Here is a 22,097-nt window from a genome sequence, read left to right on the forward strand (position 1 = left end):
TCATTACCAGATGCATAAACGAATGGTTCCAGGCCTGAAACAGTTTAAGGAGGGACCCTATATTCTTGAGTTCACTTTTACAAGCTAAGAAAGTGATTGTGAAGTGCAGTGACCTGCAGCCACAAACCTGTATTTCCTGTTCTTTTCACAGGCTTGTACTATTCTGTATTGTAATCACCTCTATTATTTTTAGTCCCCCTCAAACCACAGTATATTTGGACCCAGCTTACCTCCTAAAATGCAACGCAACAGTAATGTGGAGTATCTAAAGGCTTCAAGTGACCAAGTCTGCATCATGTTTTTTCCAGTGAGTTGCTGAGATGGCATAAAGAAATTTCCACTCATGTGCCAAGATAAGTGTGTGTGCTGCTCTCACTGCATCCCCTGAGATGGAGGAGATGGAGCTCTGGCTTACACTCTTGCTCTTTGCAAGTTTTGCAGCAGTTTATTAAATTACATGGGGAGGGAATAACATCCCTGGAGTGCTGTGCTAAGCATACCGAGAATGGGAGGGAGGAGGCCATCCTACCTCATTTTGGTGACTAGGCTTTCCCCTTGCAATCAGTTCAGTCTATTAAACTCTGCCAGGGGATGATCCCAAGCCCCTAAGCAAGGCACTTACCCACCACCACTGGTTTACACAGAGAAGCAGTATGTCCCACATGAGCGTGTAATGTTGCATGATAACGGATGTCTTCTATATGGGCATGTCCTGCAGCTCTGGAGCACAGAGTAAAAGTGCCCCTAGTTAGTTTAAACTGCAACCCGCCCCAGACACCAAAAATCCAGCTTGCTAAGAAACCCTCTAAATACAGTCAGCAAATACGAATGTGATCAGACTTCACCCACATTGGTTGTAAGGAATACTCTCTGGACACAGTCTCTGCACAAGATAGATCCTAGAACGAAAGCCAAATCTTGGGGGTTTTCCCGTGAGAATCAGCTGCTTAAAGGAAGAATTATTGGACCCACACTCCTCAGGCTAGGTCAGTGTTCAATCAGCATCTGCTTTCTATCTGCATGTTATGAGATATGCATGAATGATAACAGTTCAGTTTCTTAAAGCTCCTGTAACCTGACTCGTCATGATCCTATCCACAGTGAAGAAATTCATCTGCATGAATTTAAAGCACTTTTCCATTTGGATAACAACAACTCATTGAAAAGGCAGCTGCATTTAGGACGATTGTACTTTAAGGTGTTTCTCCTTAAAAACTACAATTCTCCTTTATGTTGCAGCACTCTCATCTGGTGAGTCAAGTCTCCAGCCAGAGACATGCAATGGAGACACCATCATTTCATTCAACTAAGTCAAGTTACGGTTTATCGACTTCTGTCAATAAAGACCCAGCCGGGTCTCTGTCCATATTCCTTATTGTATAGCAACCCATGCAGAGGTCACCAAACACTGCCAACTTTTCTGCATGTGGAAGGAGGAATTACACCATCACTCCAAAAAAAAAACCCTGTTTTGCTAGATGTCCAAATATCACAAAAGCCTCCAAAGCTGGAAAGTTGAGCTTTATCCTTGGTAAGACAGTGCCTATTCTTTGGTCACGCCTGGCTGCCAGTGATTGTAATAATACTGAGCAATTAGACCTTTCATTTTCGTTAGGCTAATTAATTGTTTGCACAGTGCCCTGAATATGGAATCATTTTCCTTTGCAAGGAATAAAAAGATTAGACTGGCTTCATCCCAAGCTGCTCAGAATGTATTTTATTTATTTTATGGAAGAAAGATTCTCTTGCAAGCCCCAAACACAACCCATAGACTGGAGTGTTAATGCCTGCGCTGGGATGTTCTCATCAGCAGGGGTGCACACAGACTGCACATATGTCCATCCATCTGCATCCACCCTCCATACGGTATCTGGGGTTTCTGCTGCTTGTCAATGAGTCCATGAAGAGGCTGGAGCCACCATTGTGTGTGTGCTGCTGGGATTGAGGTATCAGGCACTGGGAGGGTGATGAAGAGCTCCCCCAGGACATCAGCTGTCCCCGTACAGCACCGAGGGCAGCGCCACCCTAATGATGAGTGCTGGGTTGAGCACTCGAAGGGCAGAGTGCTGCAGTGTATAAATGTACTGGAGGCTGTCTCAAGAGGCTTGTACTCCGAGTAAATCAAAGGCAGATGAAGCCTGGGCCAGGATTTCATGAAGAAGGGCACCCAGTGGATGCAATATTGCAGAGGCTGTTGCTAGCTCTTTTTTGTTTGTCCTGCGCAATGCCTCTTTGTGCTACCGTTTTATTAAATACATATTTCACGTTAAATCATGCCAAGCGTAATACAAGCTTGCAGAAAGTGAAAAGTGAGGGGATGTATTCAGCTGCCATTACACAAGCTTCTAGTCGAGTAGTTGGAGATAGCTGGAGTTCCCCTTGCCTTAACCTTTCTCTGCCTCTGACATAAGGCCTGTCATGGACCATGTGGGACAGCTGAAAGTGACAATTGTGTCCTGTGCTATTTTCTCTTCCTGTAAAGATCAGGGCATGGAGAACAGCCTGGGCCACCCCAAACACACAGGAAAGGAATCAGAGGGTGACATAAAGCAGGGACCTTACTTGTCTTTATGTGCCTGTTATGACCGAAGAGTTCATTCTGTGTTCAGGCTAAACCTGCAGAATTTAATTGAAAGTCAAAATCCTTTTGTTTATTTAATGCCTGGATGTCTGAGTGTTGCTTCTTAGGCTTTGGACCTTCTTGCTGTCATGCAAATATCCCTGACGTTAGTGCTAGCAGCCAACAGTCCCTGCCCCTACTCATGTCAAACGAGTAAATCCAGTATTTTGGGTGCAGCATTCTTCCCATAGCTTTGTTACATGTATGTCGTAGGGGATATAAAGCAGCAACTGCAAAGAAAACAAGCATGTCCTGCCATTATCAACACAGCTTTTTAGCATTTCACTTACTTTCCCTCCTTGGTCCCTTCCCTTCACTTTCCTTCATGGTAAATACTCTGAGTATCTTGCTTAAAGGGAGAATCCAAGTTTTTAATTGTTCTTTCTTTTCTTTTGTCAGTTTTTCTCAAGCTTATCTCTCTTAAATAATGTCTAGAGTGGAAGACAGTGGACCAGAACAGACATGAAGGAGTTTGGACAACTGTCCTAAATTAGAGGACGGGTTTGCTTTGGAAACCCCCTCTGCATCACACTCTGTTACAGAGAGTTGGCTTTAATGGTAAATCTCTTGCAGCAGCGTGTCACTTCACTTCCATACATTACTTGAAATGCTTTATTAATTTGATGACCTCTTGGACTCCCAGAAGAAGCCATTTATCAGTGTTTTGAGGAAAAAGAGCTCTTCTGAGCTAAAGGGACTGTTTTGTTGCTCAGATTTATTGCTTGGCTGGCTTAATTCACCATTCCAACACGATGATTTTTAGCTGCCGGGCAGTGGCCCTTTCAGTGCTGAGACTAATTAACTGCTGGAACTCTTCTTAGTAAGGCTGTTTTCTTGCTGTTTGGTTTGGGTCTTGGCTTTTTTAATCCGCAGAAATAAAGCAAACAGGATCCCTGAAAGACAGGTTGCGTGGATACGGTATCAGCATGGGCACAGCCCCGTGCTGAATGCCCTTGTCACAAAGGAAGTAAGGCTGCTGGCTGTTCCTGCTGTCGATGTGACACTGTACAAAGGTAAGATGACAAAAGAGACAACAGCTGAAGACAGAAAAAGGAGGGAAGCCAGAATCATGATAGAGCTTGCAGAGTAGCAAGAGATGTCTCTGATAGACAGTGAGGGATCCACATCCATCAGAGATCTGAGCTGTGGACCTTCCTGGCAGGTTAAGGTCAGTGGCTTTGGAGCTGCTGAGTCCTTACACCTCCCTCCTCTTCCTTCATCCCTGCTGCTGCTGTCACAGGCCCTACTTGTGAAAGAACCATGTACTTCATAGCTTGGATAGGTCGTAGGGACTGTGGTTCCTGTTGTTGGGATGTTGTCAAAACCTTGCTTGGGAGGAGCAGGAAGGGAAAGGGGGTTGCTGGTTGTCAGGACGCATCCGGCTGCAGGAAGTTAAGCCACTGGTTGTTATCTCATCAAGAATTCTGCTCATCAAAATGTTTTATAGGAAAAGTGAGTAAATCCTGCGATATTTCATGGTGATGTCTAAAGAAGGCATAAACGGGTCTAGAAGCTGAAGTGTAGATAAATCCAGTGTCTGTTGTACCTCTTCTCCCTGCAGTGTTTCTGTAAAGCACTGCTGCCTTGCTCCTTGCTCCAAGTCCGTAGGTGTGAATGAAATATAAATCACGGCTGTTAACTGAAAGCAGGGAATCCCTCGCTGGCTCCAGCGAGCTCCCCATCTGTCTTTGTTCCTGACAGTTTGATTACCTTTATCATCATCTTTAAATGCAGAGCTGCAAATACCATTAGTGGCCATAAAGAACAGCAATTCTTCCTGACATGCCTCAGCCACAGCATCCTCCTTGACTGGCAGCAAGGAGCACAGGCCAGACACATTCCTCCTGTGAGTTTGGGCTGGGAGACTCAGCTCCAGTTATCAATTCACCTCCATCCGATTGTCTTACTCCCTTTCAGATGTCTCCAGGATTTCCAGCCTTCTGCTGAACCTAGCTGCTCATCCCTCGAGCACAGGAGTATAATGGAGCATCCCTGAGTATGTGATCAAGGAAATCTTATGCCACTTGATTTGCTCTGAACAAAGGGTAAAATGCAGAAGACTGGCTGCATCTGGGAGAGAAGGGATCTCTGCTTCCTATGGGAGTGATGGAGCTCATCTGGGCTTGGCCAGATAGGGGGGAGCTCCAGAAGGGTCATGAGGTTTTCTGCCTGCTGGCTGTCCCCACAACCCACCCAGGTCTGACAGCCCGTTCAGCAGTGGCTTTTCTCCATGGTGGCAAATGCTGTGTGTTAAAGCCTGGGTGGGCAAGGGGATCCTCAGCTCTGTGCCAGCCAGCCTGAACCCAGAACACAGGAGACCCAGGAGGCTCAGGGACCTGGAGCAGCAGTGTCCAAAGGAGGACGCTGGAATGAGAGCCTTGTGCCTTCCCATTCTTCCCACACTGAGAGCGATTCCCCACCATTGGTATCCTGCATCAGGAGGGTGTGAGATAAAAGCCAGCAACGAATGGATTTGGTTTGTTCTTTCTTTGTAGATTAACAGATCCAGCTCTGACTGAGGGATTTAGTGATTACAGCGACTTAATTGCATGGGGGAAACATTTCCTGGCAATTACTTACACGTCTGTCTTGGCTCACTGTGTGATTCCCTTCATATGGTGAACAGCGGTGCAGCCCTCCCATGGCACGCTGCCCTGGCGACACAGCCAGCTCCAGGGAAGGGCAGGCACAGCCTAGGTGGCACACAAGGATGCACCCATGCTTTGGCCAGGCCTTGAGGACAAGCCCTGCCACATGGATGCTGCCTGTGTTGTGCCCCTGCCTGCTGCAAGCCTTGGAGAGGCTGGATCCACTCACCCACCATCCACTTGGTGCAGGGAGCCAGGCAAGTCCTCAGCGGCCTAGGATGTCCTCAGCAGCCACCCCCCTCTCTGTCACACCAGGGTTCAGCCCAGGTGATTCCCAGCATTGCTCTTCTCATTTCCTGCAGCAGGAGGCAGGGCTGATGGTCACCTTACAGGAACAAACGATGCATAAAAATATTTGATCAATTAAGGCGAATGATTTGGCAGGCGCAGCTCCCGCTGTACCCATCCTCCTCACCACTGCCTCATTATCCAGCCCTAAATCAAGCTGTCACAGGGTTTTTTTGGCTTGAGGTAAAAAAGGAGGGAGGGAAGGAAGAAAGGAGGGAGGGAAGGAAGAAAGGAGGGAGGGAAGGAAGAAAGGAGGGAGGGAAGGAAGAAAGGAGGGAGCTGCTTCCCAGTGTTCACCCCCAAGACAGAAAACCCTATCCCAGAGTGGGGCAATGAGTTACCGAGAGCATCCCCTGCCCACCTTGCCCCCAGTACCTCCTCAGTGCTCGCTCCCGACGCCTGAGGTGCTGCTCCTCAGGAACTTGATTGAGGAGCAGGGAGTGGAGATGTGACCACAGTGACTGGAGCAAGGCTGCATTAGCCAGAGGGGAGCCATCCCCAACAGCACTGGCTTAGTCACTCACTGCTGGCCTGGAAGCATCCCGATAAACGGACACATGTCAGTGGGGCAGGAAGGTCTGGAGGTGACCCATGGAGCAGGTCTCTGCTCTCTTCAGATGCCACAATGAACAGAGCTCAGCTTCTGCTTGATTCTGTCCATGCCCTATGTGGTAAGTGTCCGGAGATCCTCCTCTTGCCTTAGCTGGGACAAAGGGCACACCTGCACTGTAATATCAGATCAGCTTCTTTCCAAAGGTCCTAGAGGAACTCTGTGTGTGTGTGTGAGCCCCAGGCATCAGAAATGGAGTCTTTTACTGTTTATAAGAGAGAAACAAAATCTGTCTCTCTGGGACTCCCAGTGTTTCAAAAATCACCTGAGGACCCGTTTCTTGCATCGTCAGGACAACAGAGCATCCCTCACCCTGCACACAGGCAATACTCTCATGGGAAAGGTCCCCCTCATCCTCTGCCTCCCTTGGCTTCACCCTGGATGCTGTGCCAGACCCACCTGCCTCTCTAAGTCTGCTAAATGAATTTGGAGCCATACTCATCGATTCACTCTGCTGGGACAGTGAAACAGCTGCAAATTCATCTGTTCATGGGAGCAGAGCCAGGCAGCCAGAGCATCCCCACTACACTGCCCCCCCTTGCAGCAGAGACAGCCCAAACCAGACCCTTCCACACAAGAAAACCTTCAACTTAAGAAGGAAAAACAGGGATATAAACACAGACCCTTGCACACAAACCTGCTCTGGATGGAGTTAACCCAAACTGTGCTGTTTTCACCCCTGCACTACCTCAGCAGGCAGAGCATTGCAGGGATGACAGCTCCAGTGAGCAGCCTGGGACCTTGCTGGACCTGCTGCTGCGGCCACCAGCAGATCATCTCGGTGCTGGGTCACTGATGCTGGAGTGACAGCTTGCATGGGCGGCACGTTCAATCCGTGCTGTTCAGTTTCTGTGCCTTTTTAATGCTGTCACAACCCGAGACGCTCCTGCTGCTTTCTCAGCCTTGTTAATGGGCTGCAAAGAGCAGATTTCTGTTCACATTGCAGCCACTTTGAACTTGGGACTTGCCTTTAAAATCCAGTTCCCATGAGGTTTTTCTTCCCCTCTCTTCCAAGCAGAGCTCCGCTCCAGCTTGCAGAGCTGGGAAGCAGCACAAGCAGCAGCTCGCTCCAGCAGCCTTCCTTGGAGGACCAAGGGCAGGTTGAGCACCCCACAGGGCTTTTCTGCTCCCGTGCTTGTCACCCCAGTTGCTGGAACCCGTGGAAATAGAGGAGAGGAGATGCCAACCCATCACCTGGAGCCTGCAAGCAAGATCCTGTCTGGGGAGCGTCTCTTGGGCTGAACCTCCCGCAGATGCTGTGGTGTCTCCAGCCTTTCCCACTTTGGCCTTATAGTCTCTTCTTCCTACACCAGCAACTGTTTGTTCCCCCCAGCAAGCCTTTTGGATCACATTGGTGCAGGATAACACCGTGTGGGATAACACCATGAGCTGGGTGCTGAGTGAAGCACCTGCATGAGTCACAGCAGCAGCTGTGCTCTCTGCCCATCCTCCAGCTCCGTCACCTCTGCAGTTCAGGGAGATAACCACATTCCATGAAGCAATGCAAGGAGGAACAAGGGAGCTGCACAAAGCCCCCTGACCCTTCTCTGGTTACCCCTGAGCCTGCACTAAGGAAAACCCAGTCCATATGTGCAATGCCAGGAGGATGAGCCCACAGGGATGATGCTGGCACTAACACACATACACACAGCCCAAGCACTTGCCCAGAGCCTGTCACTCAGGAAAACAGGCTGAGACTTGCAAGGAGCTACTTGCCAGAGCAGAAAACGTTCATCTCCAGCACATCCTTCACTCAGCAGATGTGTTTCAGGTCCTGCTAAGCTGTAAGGAGACAAGCCAAGAGCTCTTGATGAGAGCAGATGGGCTCAGCTCCATTAGCTATCATTGACGATCCAAAATGCACTAACCATCGTGAGCCACAAAACCAACCTGCTGCTGGGCAGGAGGCATGGCCAGAGGTGGCTGTAGACAGATCCAGCACTGGAGGCTACTGGGCGCAGGGGTGGAGAAGCTGGACTTGCATAAGAAATCATGGCAAAAGCACAGTTGGTGGGAGTAGTTGGAGCAATAATTTGGGGTTTTTACATTACTTGATAATTTCAGATCGCAGATGGAAATATCCAAGAGAAGCATCTCATAAATCACACGGTCTGTGGTTTTCCCCTTTTTCCCTGCTGTGTTACAATGGAAAACTGCAGCTGATGCTTCCAAGAGCCATGAAATAACATACAGGCCCTGGCAAGTTCCAGTCCAGCTAGAGCAAACCCCACTCCAGCTTGCAGGTCACCAAACCCACAGCTGCATTTTGCTGACTGTAATTTGCACCTTTCCCCCAGCTCATTTGACTGCTCTGATACCTTTCCCATCAGCATTGATTCAATATTGTTCTCATGCCAGCCTTGCACCCCTTGAATACAACCGCAACCAGTGGATTTCTGATAGGAAACATGGAAGACAGCATGAGCTATGTGAGAAACAAGATGGGATTTTTTTTATATGATCCTCCGATAAAAAGAGAGAAGACAGGGACTTCACTCAGTGATGATGCTGTAACCCAGCAAGTTACTGTGCTGTAACCCAGCAAGAGAAGATGCTTGTTCCCAGATCTTCTCTGCTGCTGCCTCCCTCCATGGCCAGGAGAAAGCAGCACAAGCATAGTGGCAGAGATGCCCGGCAGCACTTTTACTGCTGTGGCTCTGCTGTCCAAGCCACGCTCTCCATCTATGCTCAGCCTCATCAACACAGCAGTAAATTGTCACCGTCCTTCCCTCGATGCTGCCCCAGCTGCTCTCACATCCCTCCCTGTCTCCAGTTTATCCACAGGGCTCCAAGCGAGTATCGTGCCATTGACTGAGAGCAGCAGCATCTTCGTGCTGCAGCCCAGTACACGCTGGAGTCCAGGATGTGGCCCCTTGATTACCCTGGAGTTATGCTAATGGCTTTCTATTTTAATTACATGGAAGTCTAAACATGCTGCAGGGTCTGGCTAATTCTGCAAGCAGAGAAAAGCCTCTGCATCACCCGGCAGCTTATTTCTTTAGCATAATAAAGGAAAAGTGACACAGGGGACATGTGTCTTTTATGGTCCCACCTCAGCGGCCTGCAGGTCCCAAGAGCCACAAAGCAGGAGGAGAGAGGGAGGGAGGGAGTGAAGGCAAAATAAACAGATAAATCCCTGGACCATATGGCTTGTGCTCGGTATCTTTACGCATGAGGCACCTCACTTAATAAAAGTTTAGGATGGAAAAGCCAAATAAAATTGATAATCTGCCCAGGGAGGGTGATTCAGATGGAGTAAGCACATTACAAGGGGTGAGTGATTTACAGTTTTCTTCTATTTGCAGTTTTATGACTATTACAGTTATTCTTGTGAATATAATTCATTACTGTGCTATTATTCCCAGAAGTGAAAATCAAAGGTTTATCAGCTGACACCGGCAAGTATGAAATACTGCCCAGAGCTCTACACTGGAAGACCAGCTGAGGAGGTAGGAGCTGAGTGCTCACCCCTCTCCATCCGCATGTCCCTTCTGGGGATGCAGTCAGAGGGAGGCAGCTCAAAGCCTCCCTCCTGGATAAGGAGTAGGTGATGAAGCAGACAGGGATTCGCATGACCAGGATCTCATCCTCCAGAAGACGATGGACACAGGAGTGGGAGGATGAGGCTGGCTCAGTTACTTGGAGAGTAGTGCAGGTGTGAGTGGTGGCAGGCACTGGGGAGATACAGGAGCTGGGGACCAAAGAGGGTCAGGCACACTGCCTCTCACAGGGACACAGCATTCCCCAAGCATGGGTGTGGGAACAGCATCTCACTGTGGAGTGCCAGCAGGGCAGGGTGATGGGCTTGAAACCAAGAGAACATGACCTGGAGCCAGAAAGAATGAATTCAGGGGAGGGTTTTATTTTGATAACAGCTATAGCTGGGAGGCAGGGACTAAACCAGGGGTTTGTAAAACTTTACAAGCAGTGTAGAGAGGACTGAAATGGACCTGAGGTTGCTGCTCGGTGGGTACTTGATTCTATAACCCACATTTAACACAAAACCCATTGTCTCTGTGGTGAGGTTTCTCCGGAAGCAGCTGAAGCTCAGCTCCAGCCCAATGGATGCATCCCTATGGCACAGCCCTCCCTGCGGCATCCTTTGTGCTTTTGGACTTTGTCACTTCCTGCATGCCAGCCTCAGCTGTGAAAACCAGGACAAATCCAGCCTCCCTTTGTTCCCCTTCTCAACGAGGTTTTGTCTGAAGAGCCACTTCCCTTTGCTTTCCCCTTTTGGCTCCACAACAGCTCCTCATCCCAAAGGCTTCTTTGCAGCCCTCCAGGTACTCCTGCTGTCCTGCTCCAGTGCCAAGAGATGCCAGCTCTTGATTAAAGAAACAACTCCAGAAGCTAATGGCAAAGAGCCCTGCACAGCATGGGAGACCCTGCAATAACCTCTGTGAATGCGGAGAGGAGAGGAAAGGAGAAGAGAGGAGAGAAGAGGAAAAAGGAGAGGAGAAAGGAGAGGAGAAATAGAACCCAAGATCAGTACATCTGGGCCAGACCAAGGGCCTTTTCATCCCAGCATCCCAGCCTTGGTCCTGGCCAAGATGGAGAGAGCGGAAGGGATCAGGCAGACTTGAGGGACACTTCCCTGGCATCCACCCATCCGGGCCCCAGAGCTTGTCTCACTGCTTAATAGCTCTTGATGGATTTTTTTCTTCCTAGAACTCCTCTAATCACTTTCTGAAGCCTTGCAAAGTTCTGGCATTTGCAATGACTTCTGGTAATAAGTTGCCATTTGAAGGACACGCTGTGGGAGAAGGTTTGTGTGCTTCCAAAGCCTCGGTCCACAGAGCTGGGATCTAAGTCACATACAAGGATGGGAAACAAAAGCAGAGGCAAAGAGTTTACTCCTCAGCACTATAAAGAGCCACAGTGGGAGCAGAGTCTCTGAAGTCTGAATTGCTTAAAAGGAAATAAAGCTGTCACCAGCTGTGCTGTCAGCCTGTCCTCAGCCTTCTGCTCTCTCCAGAGCCCTAGAAATGGCACATCCCAGAGCAGCTGAAAACAAGCCACCAGGACGAGCTATGATTGCTTTTTAACAGCTTTAGATCAGGGGAAAAAACCCAAACCCACACTTAAACAAATGTTCCCATTGCTGGGAACTGGAGTGAGCTGAGCCTCTGCCCGTGTTCAAAGTGAAGCACATGCCAAGTGCTCCGGTAAGAAGTGGCAGTTTGGTGAAGCCAAGAGCTGTGATAGAGAGATGTGACCAGACCAACAAAGGCTCAGCCTAAAGGCAGCCCCTCCTGTGACCCCTCAGTGCCACAGCTCAGGACACTCATTCCCATCCCTGTGCCATGGCCACGCTCCAGGCTAGGGCTGCACTTGGCTTCCCCAGCTCCAGGCAGCATTGTGTGCAGCAAGCAGCTCCAACTGGACATGCGCAAAATAAATCCTATTAAACCACAAACGGCATGAAATAAAGGCAAATCGGCTGCAGCAATAACCATGTACTTTCCCTGCCAGAGGCTGGGGACCTGGTGCAGTGGGGCCCTGAAAGTGCCCAGCGAGGACAGGGCTCCAGACTGAGCTAACGGCACATGTGCGGCCGAGAGACTTTAGCATCATGTTTAATTGTGATGAGCAGTAAAATTCCAGCTGGGGATGAAGGTCCCAGTGCCTGCCAATTAGTCCTGGCATCCTGAAGACAGACTGTAATGGGATTATTGAACCAGTCCTATTACGCACTAAAGTGTTCGGGGAACCTGTGCTAAAGCCAAGCTGAGGAGAGCGATGTGAACACCAGCACATGCCGGGAAAAGCTGTGTATAGAGCTGGGATCAGAACCAGGCACCTGCCCATTCTTCCTATAAAAGATAAGCACTTTTCTCCCTGCCTGGCTAAAGCACTCATCATGCCAAAGGTATCTTAGTCAACAAGCAAGCAGGAAAGTTGGGCAGTGACCAAGATCTTACTGTTTGATAAAAATGGATTTGTTTTTTCTCTTGAAAGATAAACCCAAAGTAGCTGCATCAGCCCCCAGCTGAGAATACTTAAAAGGCAGCACTGATACAGGAAGCTGTTTGCTTGGCTATCTTACTACAACGGCAGGTATTTGTGATTTGGAGCCTTTTCCTTAGCAGCCCTGCTGAGATTTCATGTTTATAACACTACAGTTAAGGGCAGGAGGATGGGCTCAGCCTGCCAAAGGAGCCACCGCTGTCTCTGGCTCATGGGTGACATTTGGAGCCGGCAGGTCCATCACAGCAGACAATGGAGGGAGCATCCTGCAGACTCACTCAGCAGCTGTTAGTGATGCAAATACAAGACCCTCTGGCTCTGCTTGCTGCAAATGTTGCTGGGGGGATCTTTCTTTGATGGGGGAGATAATAAATTGCTATTTAAATGGCAACAACACTGGCAAAGCCTGGCCACGGAAAGGTGCAGACGTCTGTTTTGTGAGTGCTGCCTCTCAGGAGGTGCGCCTGGCACCAGCATCTCAGAGGCAGGGACCACTTCTGGCTGTGTGCCCACAACATAGCCCAGACGGTGCCACCCTCAATGAGCTGATGAATAAGTACCAGGGTTGTCACCATAAGCATCCGGATAAAAGCCACTGCTTATTTATCCTGTGGGTGAAGCAGGGGCTTATGAACACTTGGGAGGACCCCTCAGACCCCTCTTCCCTACATCCCTGTTTGCCTGTGCCAGTGCCCTGCAGGGTCTCCTCTGTTCTCTAGCAGCCTCATGCAATGTGCAGGCAGCAAAGGGAGAGGGGGGTGGCTCGTTGCTGGAGGGTCTCCCAACGATGCTCAAAGGCTCAGCTCGTACTCGGGACTCGGGTACAAGAGCCACACACACGTGCTGCAAGCGAGTGGCCACCGTGGCTGAGGAATGAACCATCAGAGCAGCCTCTTTGGATGCTGGAGGTAAGAGAAACATCAGAGGAGGTGTACTCCTTGTGTTGCAGGGCAGGAGGTGGGTGGCAGCAGCAACCATGCCCCTTGGCAGCACTTCCTGTGATTGGGCACATTAAAGGACAGAGCGGCTGCCATCAGCTGCTTTGGGAATGCTGAAGGGAGAGAGGGAGCATTGATCTCTTCCCAGCTGACAGTTTCTATGATCGGTGGCAGCAATCAGAGCATCCCTGAGCAGGATGCAGAGCTGCCACAGAGCACTGACGACAGCAGCAGAGGTGAGACAGGAGGATTCTGTCCAAGGCATGATGGTGATGCTTAATACTCAGAGCTTCATGCTGGAGGGGTTTGGAATGAGCTGGGGAGCAGCATGCTCTGAGAGCCCTGGGGGTGTTGCTTGTGTCCCACAGCACTGTGATGGCTCCTCGCCCTGAAGAGAGCACACTGAGTGTCCCCAGTAACAGGGTCCCTGTGCTGAGGAGATGGAGGGAAAGCTGGTAGCTTCTCCCAAGACAAGCAGGAGTCAAGGTCAGGCTCATGACAAGGGCAAGATCACATTGCCCAAGCAGGCTGTGAGCAGCAGCATTTCTTCCCATTGAATTCCCTCTCATTTAGCTTTGCCTTTCCCCTCACTGCTTTTCCTACCCTGAAAGGCTTTCTGCACACAGCAGGGAGCTCTTCCCAAAGCCCTCCCCTTGAAATACAGTGTCAAGACACTACCTTCCTGCTAATTGCAAGATAAGCCTGGATTTGAGGAGAGATGGCACACAATGTTTGCCTGCACCAGAGAGCAAAGAGATACCAAACACAGAGAGCCAGAACAAGGGCACCCAGTGAAACAAAGGGCTTGTAGTGAGAACCTAAGAATGTACTGGGAATTGCAATGTTTGCTGCACAGACGTTACATAGCGTTTCTCTGCGTGGAGCCCCAGTCCATCAGAGCCTCAGTGTTTTAGCTCATATTTCCTCAATATGACATAAGCTGCTGGGGAAAAAAGAGCAAACACGCTGCAAAACTGACAGAATCTGTAAGCAGGGATGGAGAAAAGGCAAAGCAAGCTCTGTGTTTCCCAACCACACTGTCTTGAATGTCGTATTAAACTTGCAAACTGACTGGAGGCAGAAGCATCTAAAGCCCAGTCATTCCACAGCTGTGCAGTTGGAATTGTTCTCGGCCCCATGCTGCACTTTATCAAATGACATTTTCATCTTCACAGGCTCTTAATCAGTCCCTTTGTCATTTGCCAAAACCCACTTTGGTTTTCCAGCCTGCATGTTGGGATTGGGTGACCCTGGGTGCAGGACCCCAGCGCTGCAGATGATGCTGCCTTATTCCTGCAGGATCATTCTAGTTCCCTTTATAACCTCTATGGAAATACACAGCTGCACTTCCCTCCAGCCCCAGTATTTTTCCCCAAGTCATTTATTTCTAATGAAATTCAAAACAGGTTTGAACTCTCCTTTTTGCCTCCACTCTAACCCACCTATATATTGCCACCTATCTAACCCATCAATATATATATATTGATGCCACAAACAAATGGCAACAGCCCCAAACCTCTGGACAGAGGCTTCTCTTTTGGGTCACCCCCTTTCAAAACAGGCTGCTCCCTGGGGCTGCAAAGCTGCTTCCCCAACAGAACGTGGTCCAAGGGGGGCTCAGAAGGGGTTGCATCTTGCCTATAGCCCCTGACAGCCCATACAAGAAAGGGGACATAGATGTCCCCTCCCCACTAACCTCCAACCAGAGGTGAAGGAGAACATAAAGCATCCTTCGGCTCCTAAGCAATTCAGAGGAGGAGCAGCCAAACAGCACTCCCTTTATTGATTTATTTATGGAGAATGAGACATTAATGCAAGACCTGTTGTTTGAACTGGCTTCTTCTCACCGTGCTGAGAGAGAGGCTGTGATGTGCTGGGGTGTGTGTGTGCATGGAGGTGTGTGCAGAGTGCTAATCCCTGCCCGGCCCCCTCCTCACTCCATCTCTTCCTTCGGATGATTCTCTTTGACTTCTCAACTTCCTATTCCCTTTTCTCCGCCCTGGTAAAAGAGTGGCTGGCAATTAAAACAGTAGCGGGGGAGAAGTGTTTCATAAACGTTTCACATGATTATTCCTTAGGCCAAGGAATTCCAATGAGCTGAAAACACAGAACAAGTTTTGCAGGTTGGACCCTGCAGTCTGGCAGTGAGACCTTTCAGGCTGCCTTCTCCTGCCCACAACATGCCTTGGATGGTCTGTTATTGCTTACTCAGAGCTTGTGCCTCCAGATTTTCATGCAGCTTTATTATCATTTTTATGCCTTGAGTTTTATAACACACAGGCTTTACGGCAGAGCATTTTTTTGTGATGGTTTTTTATCTCAGGTTTGGTTTTTGCTCAGTAGCATAACGAGACGATGGGATTTATGGGCAGCTCTGGGTTTTCTGTTACAGCTTTTCTTAGCAAGATCATCACTTTTGTCACTACCTTTGATGGCCTTTCTCTCTGGCTTTGGTGGTTCCCCAGAGACGCAGCCCACATTAGTCTCCAGCTGTTATTCCAGCAACCCAAGCTGTGATAACACAGGAGCTGTTGCAGCTAAATAAAAGTTCCAAGAACAGCAGGGTTTTCAAAGTCATCTGACATATTTCTGCTGTCATCCATTAACAGTCTTGAGCAAAGCCTTGCTTACGAGGGACAATGGCAGAAAGCATCCTCGGTTGGAAGGCTAAGGACTAATGCAGCAGTGTTCAACGATCGGCTGGGGACTGGTAAAGCAGCTGAGAGCTGCAGCAAAGCCAGGAGCTATAAATTGGCAAATGGATAAAAAGAACCAGGGTCTTACTTCTTAATGATGCCAAACTCAGGACTCAGGTGGGGAAGGTGTGAACCAGCTCCAGTGAGGGCATGAGCTGCTCCGGGAGGAAGCTAAGGCCATGAATTTGGGGCTGTGCTTTGGGGGCAGTGACCAAGGGATCACTAGAGGCCAGCACGGATGAACCTTCCTGCAGTTTTGTGATGGAGGGAAAGCAAAGAGCATCCTTCAGTTGAGATTATGGTGGGAATTTGGGAAAGCCCCAGCCAAGCAGCCAGCAGCCTTTGCAGGCTGATTCTTCATCCAGCCCCATCTCAGAAGCAGGGCTCTCAAAACGTAGCATTGACCTTAAGTGGACTAATGAGATTCATTCATTAAAAACCCTGCCGGCCCAAGCACCCAGCAAGAGAGTGGAGATAGAGATCCAGAGAAAACCTTCCCCCCTTTGATTTTGTGGAGTTGAGACTTGTGATATCCCTTAGCCAGAGCCTCAGAGTGGGCACCAAAAGGCAAAGGGATGTCAGTACCGCAGACTTTCTCCTTCAGCATCTCTCAAGGAAACAATGGCCAACAGCTCCCTTTTCATTCCTTTATCCCTGATAGTTAGCAAAGATGTTGGACAGAGCCTTGGGTGCCATGGTTTAGTGTGCAGTGTCCCTGCCCATGGCAGGGGGGTTGGAACTTGATCTTAAGGTCCTTTCCAACCCAAACCATTCTGATTCTATGATTCTATAAGGACATTTCAATGCTTTTGCATTCACTTTGCAAACACTGCCCCACATGTTTGGCCTCAAGAGAAAAATCCCAGTTGCAATGAGGTCCACAACAGTGCTAAGACAAAGGCATAGACTGGAGGTGTCCCTTGCAAGAGTGCCTTTCCTAAAGCTTCATTTTAGCTTGGCAATTCCAAGATCATGATCGTGCAACTCCTTCCCTAGGAAAGATCATGGAGGAATCATTGGGGTTTCCCAGCAGTGGCACAGCAGCATTGAGTACCCTGTCCACTGTCTCAGACTCACCACTAATTCGCTGGGGTCCTGTGCAGAAGCACACCTGAGCCGCCAGCCCTGCAGTCAATGCAGATGAATTGTCTCTAGTTTGCAAGGAAAAGTACAAAAAAAGGTGAGTTTGTTCATGCTTTACATGCTCCTAAAGCCACGGCTGTGAATTGCTCAGCTCTGCATGGGGTTGGGGCTAAGCTGGGACAAACTGAAACGAAGATGAGCCAGGATGAAGTGATGGGCTGGGCAGCTCTTTGCTCCAAAGCCAGCCCTGGAGGCAATGGCCAAGCTGATGTGTTCAGACCCTTGATCTTTACATCGCCACAGAGCTGGACCTTGAGGCACGTTATAGACACAGGTCCCTGGGGATGGTCACCATGGACTGTTGTAGCCGTTCATCATCCAGGCTGTCCATACACTGACCTCCAGGGCTTCCTGGTGGCTAAGTGCTGTTGGAAACTGCTGCAGGACACACACAGCATTAGTGGGCTGGAGGCACTTTTCCACAGCCATTGTGTGAGGGAAAAATGAAAGTGCTCAGTCTGGAGCAGAGGAGGTGGAGAGGCGATGCTGGAAGGTGCATCCCAGATCCAAGGGCAGGGTAGATGGAAGGGATTAAGAGCAGGGGAGCTGCCCCAGAGCTGAGAAGGGTCATCTCTAATGAGATCTATGAAATGAGCCTGTGGAAAATGAATATAATGATAGTCATCTGAGATGCACCAGTAACACATAACCTACATCAACAAAGCATTATCGCCGCATTAGCAAAGCCTTCCTCCCCTGAACTGCACTCAGCCAGGCCAGCAAGACATCATTCCGTTATATCTGGGAATGAGATGAGAAATCTTGTGTGGTTTCCCTGCAAGGGACAAAGCAAACGGTGCTGGGTTCTTTGGCAGAGCCACAGTAAATGTCAGAGGAAGGGGCCGGCCTTTGCTGGGGCTGGGTGATGTGAAGCGGCAGTGAGGGATGCTGATGGAGCATCGCCGAGGCCATCTCCTCCCCACACCGGGTGTCTGTGGACCAGAGCCAGGCTGGGCTGGTCCGATGCAACCAGATCCCAGTCTGTTCAGCAGGGGAAAACGACACCAAGAAAATGACATTTCCAGCTTTGGCAGAGCATGTACTCAACAAGAAGAGTTAGCAGAGAGATGAGATGCTCAAACGGGTACTTGCTATAAGCAATCAAAAAAAAAGGGGCAATAAAAAATACAGAAAAGGAACAGGGATGTGGGATAGAAACAGAGCTGCAGATGCTGGTAAAATAAACCTTTGGTGGATGCACACAGCATTCATCTTTCCCTAACTCCTGGAAGACTCAGGCTGACCTCAGCATCTCTATCCTTCATCCCACAGGAGATTGATGGCAGATCCAGGAGAAACAGGGCCTGTCCTCAGGAGCCTATGGCCAAAATAATAATAATAATAATAATAATAAAAAGGAAGCAGAAAGCAATTGAAGCCCAGGAGAGTGAGGTGAATTTAAAGCCAGACAGGAATTTCCCATGGGAACAGTGTGCTGGCTGAAAATGCCACTGTCATAAAAATGAGAATTTTTCCTTTGGGAATCTTACAAGATTAATAAAAAATGCTGAGTTTCCCCTGGGAGAAGGGATGGGAGAACCAGAGACATTCACCTTATCCCACTTCTGCCTTCAGGGAGAAAACAAAATGAATGGGCACCAGTTGAGCAGTCACACATTGAGCCAAGGAACCCCACTGAGCTCTCCTAAAGCTTTTTCTACACGCTCGGAATATCTCTTTCTATGAAAAAACCCAACAACCTGATATTGCATTTTGTCCCAATTCAGGAAAAAAAAAAATCACCTTCAAAAAAGCATCCTCAAGCATAGGATGGGATTTAATTTTCCAGCTGGCAGTGGCTACCTTGCAGCAGTAAAACCTGTGCTCTCCGCATCATGCCCTGCCCAGGCTGCTCCAGTGTCACCAATTTAATTAGCTGCTGTCCTCAGTGCCTGTGGCTCAGCTTAACCTCATGTGAACAAACCCCACTGTGCTGGTTGAGCTGGATGGAAACCGGTGCTTTTCTTCCAATTTTTTGCCCTCAAGATTCCTTGCCTGTCAGAAATTAAAGATGGCCCCAGGTGGATTCGTACCTGTCCTGATCACTCAATGTTGCCTTTTGTCCAAGGAAGAAAATAGAAAGAAAGGGACCTAGGGAAATGAATCCTCCACTGAGCTTTCTGGATGCCAGTGTCTGCCTGGGGGTGGGATGAATGCCCCTCATGGGCACTCATGGAGACAAAGAGCTTATAAAGAGTTTACAGCCACTTTTTGTCACTTTACCACTCATTTTCCAAGTGACAGCAGTACCCACCGGAGGTTTTGGGCACCCAGATGGGACCCCACAGAAGGAGCTGGATTTACTGAGCCACAAGGCAGATCTGTACATCCCCATGTGCACCAATGGGGGTGGCTGCATGCATGGCTGGGTGCAGGGGGTGGGGACAAGGGCATCTGCGTGGGCTCAGACAGCAAAGGGAGCTTGGAAAATACCTGGAAAGGTTTGCTGGAGAGAGGTTTTTCTTGTTTGGCTCCATAGACCGGATCAGGAATATGCAGCTGGTATTTCGAAGAACTACAGTGATCATTTCCCTTTGGATACATGAACAGGGACTTCTCCAAAAAGACAGCCAGGATATTTTCTCCCAGTAAGAGGAGCAGCGCCAATGGGCAGCGTTGCACCTACCATACATTTCCCTGCATCCCACAGCTGTGTCCTGCTCCTTCCCTGGGGCTTAGCCACCGGCCAAACCTGCCTCATCCACACCAAAACCACCTCCCCATGGCAATAAGCAGCAATGACTCAGGGACAGGGCTTCATCTGGCTCTCAGGGTAGAGGAGGGGAGAGGGAGGGATGCACAGGAGGGGGCACCCCTGCTGCTATGGAGTTTACCAGCCTTTTATGGTGCCTGATTTTTGTCATCTGCAAAGCTATCAGCTGAAAACTCCAAATTAGTGCTGTTAGTCCACTGCGCAGCTCTTATCTGCGTCTCTCAGGATGGAAGACACTTCAAGATGATTATTGTTCCCCACTGCTCCTGAAATGAAATCGGCCCTCCCAGGGCGCTAAAAGGGAGCCGAGAAATTGTTTGCCTGAATTTGCATGACAAGCCTTGGAGACGTAATGAAAGGGGGTGGCAGGCTCAGTGTCACCTTCTGCCAGTGAAATGATAGAAGGAAAAGTTTCCTTTGTGTTTCTGATTCATTTTAGGGCCTTCATTCCCTCTTCTGCCCCTTTCCCCTTACCTGCTCCTGAGCCCTGCATGTCCGTCTGTTCCATGCCTGCCATTCGGGCTGCTGCTTTGGAGCCTGGATGATATTTTCCCATTCAAGAAGGATGGTCTGTCCCACATGGAGACATGGACCCTATTCTCAGAGCCACAACAGTATCTGTGTGCCCAGGAACTGGCTCTCCCACCATCACCTCATGGGCAAAGTGGGGTCCTCCTGCTCTGGGACACCCCATTCTGATGCAGCTTTCTCCAAGTCCTGCACACAGGAAAGATGTGCAGTGACACAAATTCAAGCCCCAGACACTCTGTCATTGCAGCTTGATATATTCCTTTAGATCCACTCACTCAACTGCACGTAGGCAAGGATAACATGGTCTTGCAGGACAGAGACGTCTGCCTGCTTCCAGGGCTCCTCCTGATGGCATTGGGATCATCAACCCAGACCTGCAACACCCTGCATGGGGCAGGAGCTTAGTGATGGCTGAGGACTGGCTCCTCACCCGGCTGACTTTGCAACGTTCCAGCAGCCAGCTCCTGCCATGCCCAAATGGGACCCCAGACTGGAGTCCCACTTCACCCGGGTGCTTGTATATGTGTGTATTTGCTGGGTAGCAGACAGGCTGTGCAGGCAGCTGGCTCCGGGAGAGCTGCAGCCGGCTTCCAGCAGGGAATGTGCTCACCAATTCCCACCAGCCTTGTGGTGTTTGCTGCCTTCCCCCAACGCCGGTTATCCCCGGCTCGCGGCTTTCCTTTGGAGCGGGAGCACCTTTCTAGACTTCACACTTATGGAGACAGCCTGGGAATCACACTGAGAGCAAGCCTGAACACTCAGAAACCCGAAGGCAAATACTGAGATCACAGGAAATGTGATTAAAACACAGAAACTTGTGATGCGTCTGGTTTGAGAGGAGATGAGATGCTCTGCCTCGCTTCACTGGGGCAGTGCTGGGCCATCTCCTCCCTGGTGGATATGGATGCTGCTTTCTGAGAGTCCCATGGGGTGTTTCAACCAGGTCTCTGCCTGCTTTTGACTCCCTGCAACAGCTTCTTCGTCCCCTCATGAGGACCAGGAGCCGACAGGCCACATGTGCTGAGAGCATCCCACCCTGTGCAGGGCTGCAGGCAGGCAGGGGAGCTCTTGCACTCAGGAGACAATAAAACCAGCGTCACACGAGTGTCTTCTTGCTGCTGCTCAGAGAAACCGTGCTGACACATTCTCCTTTTTCCCTGTTTTTCCCACCCCCAGCAGTGCAGTGGGAGTTTTCTTGCTGCTTCACCTCCCACAGGCAAGCAAAGGTGGGGTGTTGTGCAATGGGAAACTGAGTCACAGTGAGGGGGTCAGGATCATCCCTCTGCTTTGCTGAAGGGTGACAAGAGAGGGCAATGAGTGAGCCTGGCTCAACCAGGGCTATGTGGTCCAAGGATCCCACTCAGAACCGGGATTTGGGTGCAGTGGGTGCCTTCGTGCTGCAGACCTTGTTGCCATGGTGGGGAATAAACCCGCCTGGAGTGAAAGAGAGGAGAACTATGTAAACAGCCGTCACATCCCTGGGAAGGCTCGTGCTGCAAGGTGGGAGCATCAGATGGAAAAATACACGGCTGGGAATTAGGGGAGAGCATTTTGGGTCAAACGGAGGGACTAAAAAGCCTGGCTACAGGGTCAGAGAAGGAAATGATTAAAGCTCTTGTGGTTTGATGCTGAAACGAAAGCAGCAGTTACAATGGGGAAATGTATATATAGCCACGGAAAACTAGACAGCACTCATTCTGTTATGGAAGATGTAAAATGTTAAGAATGCAAAATAACCCAAGATGAATACACCAGGGGAAAACCATGCCTGGAAGGGCTATGGGCAATAAGGAAGGAGTTTTTAAAATTGTATTTGTACTATTACAGACAAATGCTTAATAGAGAGAGTAAAATTGCAAATGATGATACATAACAGGCAGAAACAAGCAGCAAATATTTGTTTGGTATTTGGAAAGGAGCAGGCAGCCAGATTTGTCTCACGT

The sequence above is a fragment of the Psittacula echo genome (genome assembly GCF_963264785.1).
Source record: "Psittacula echo genome assembly, chromosome: 11".
Taxonomy (NCBI): Eukaryota; Metazoa; Chordata; class Aves; order Psittaciformes; family Psittacidae; genus Psittacula; species Psittacula echo.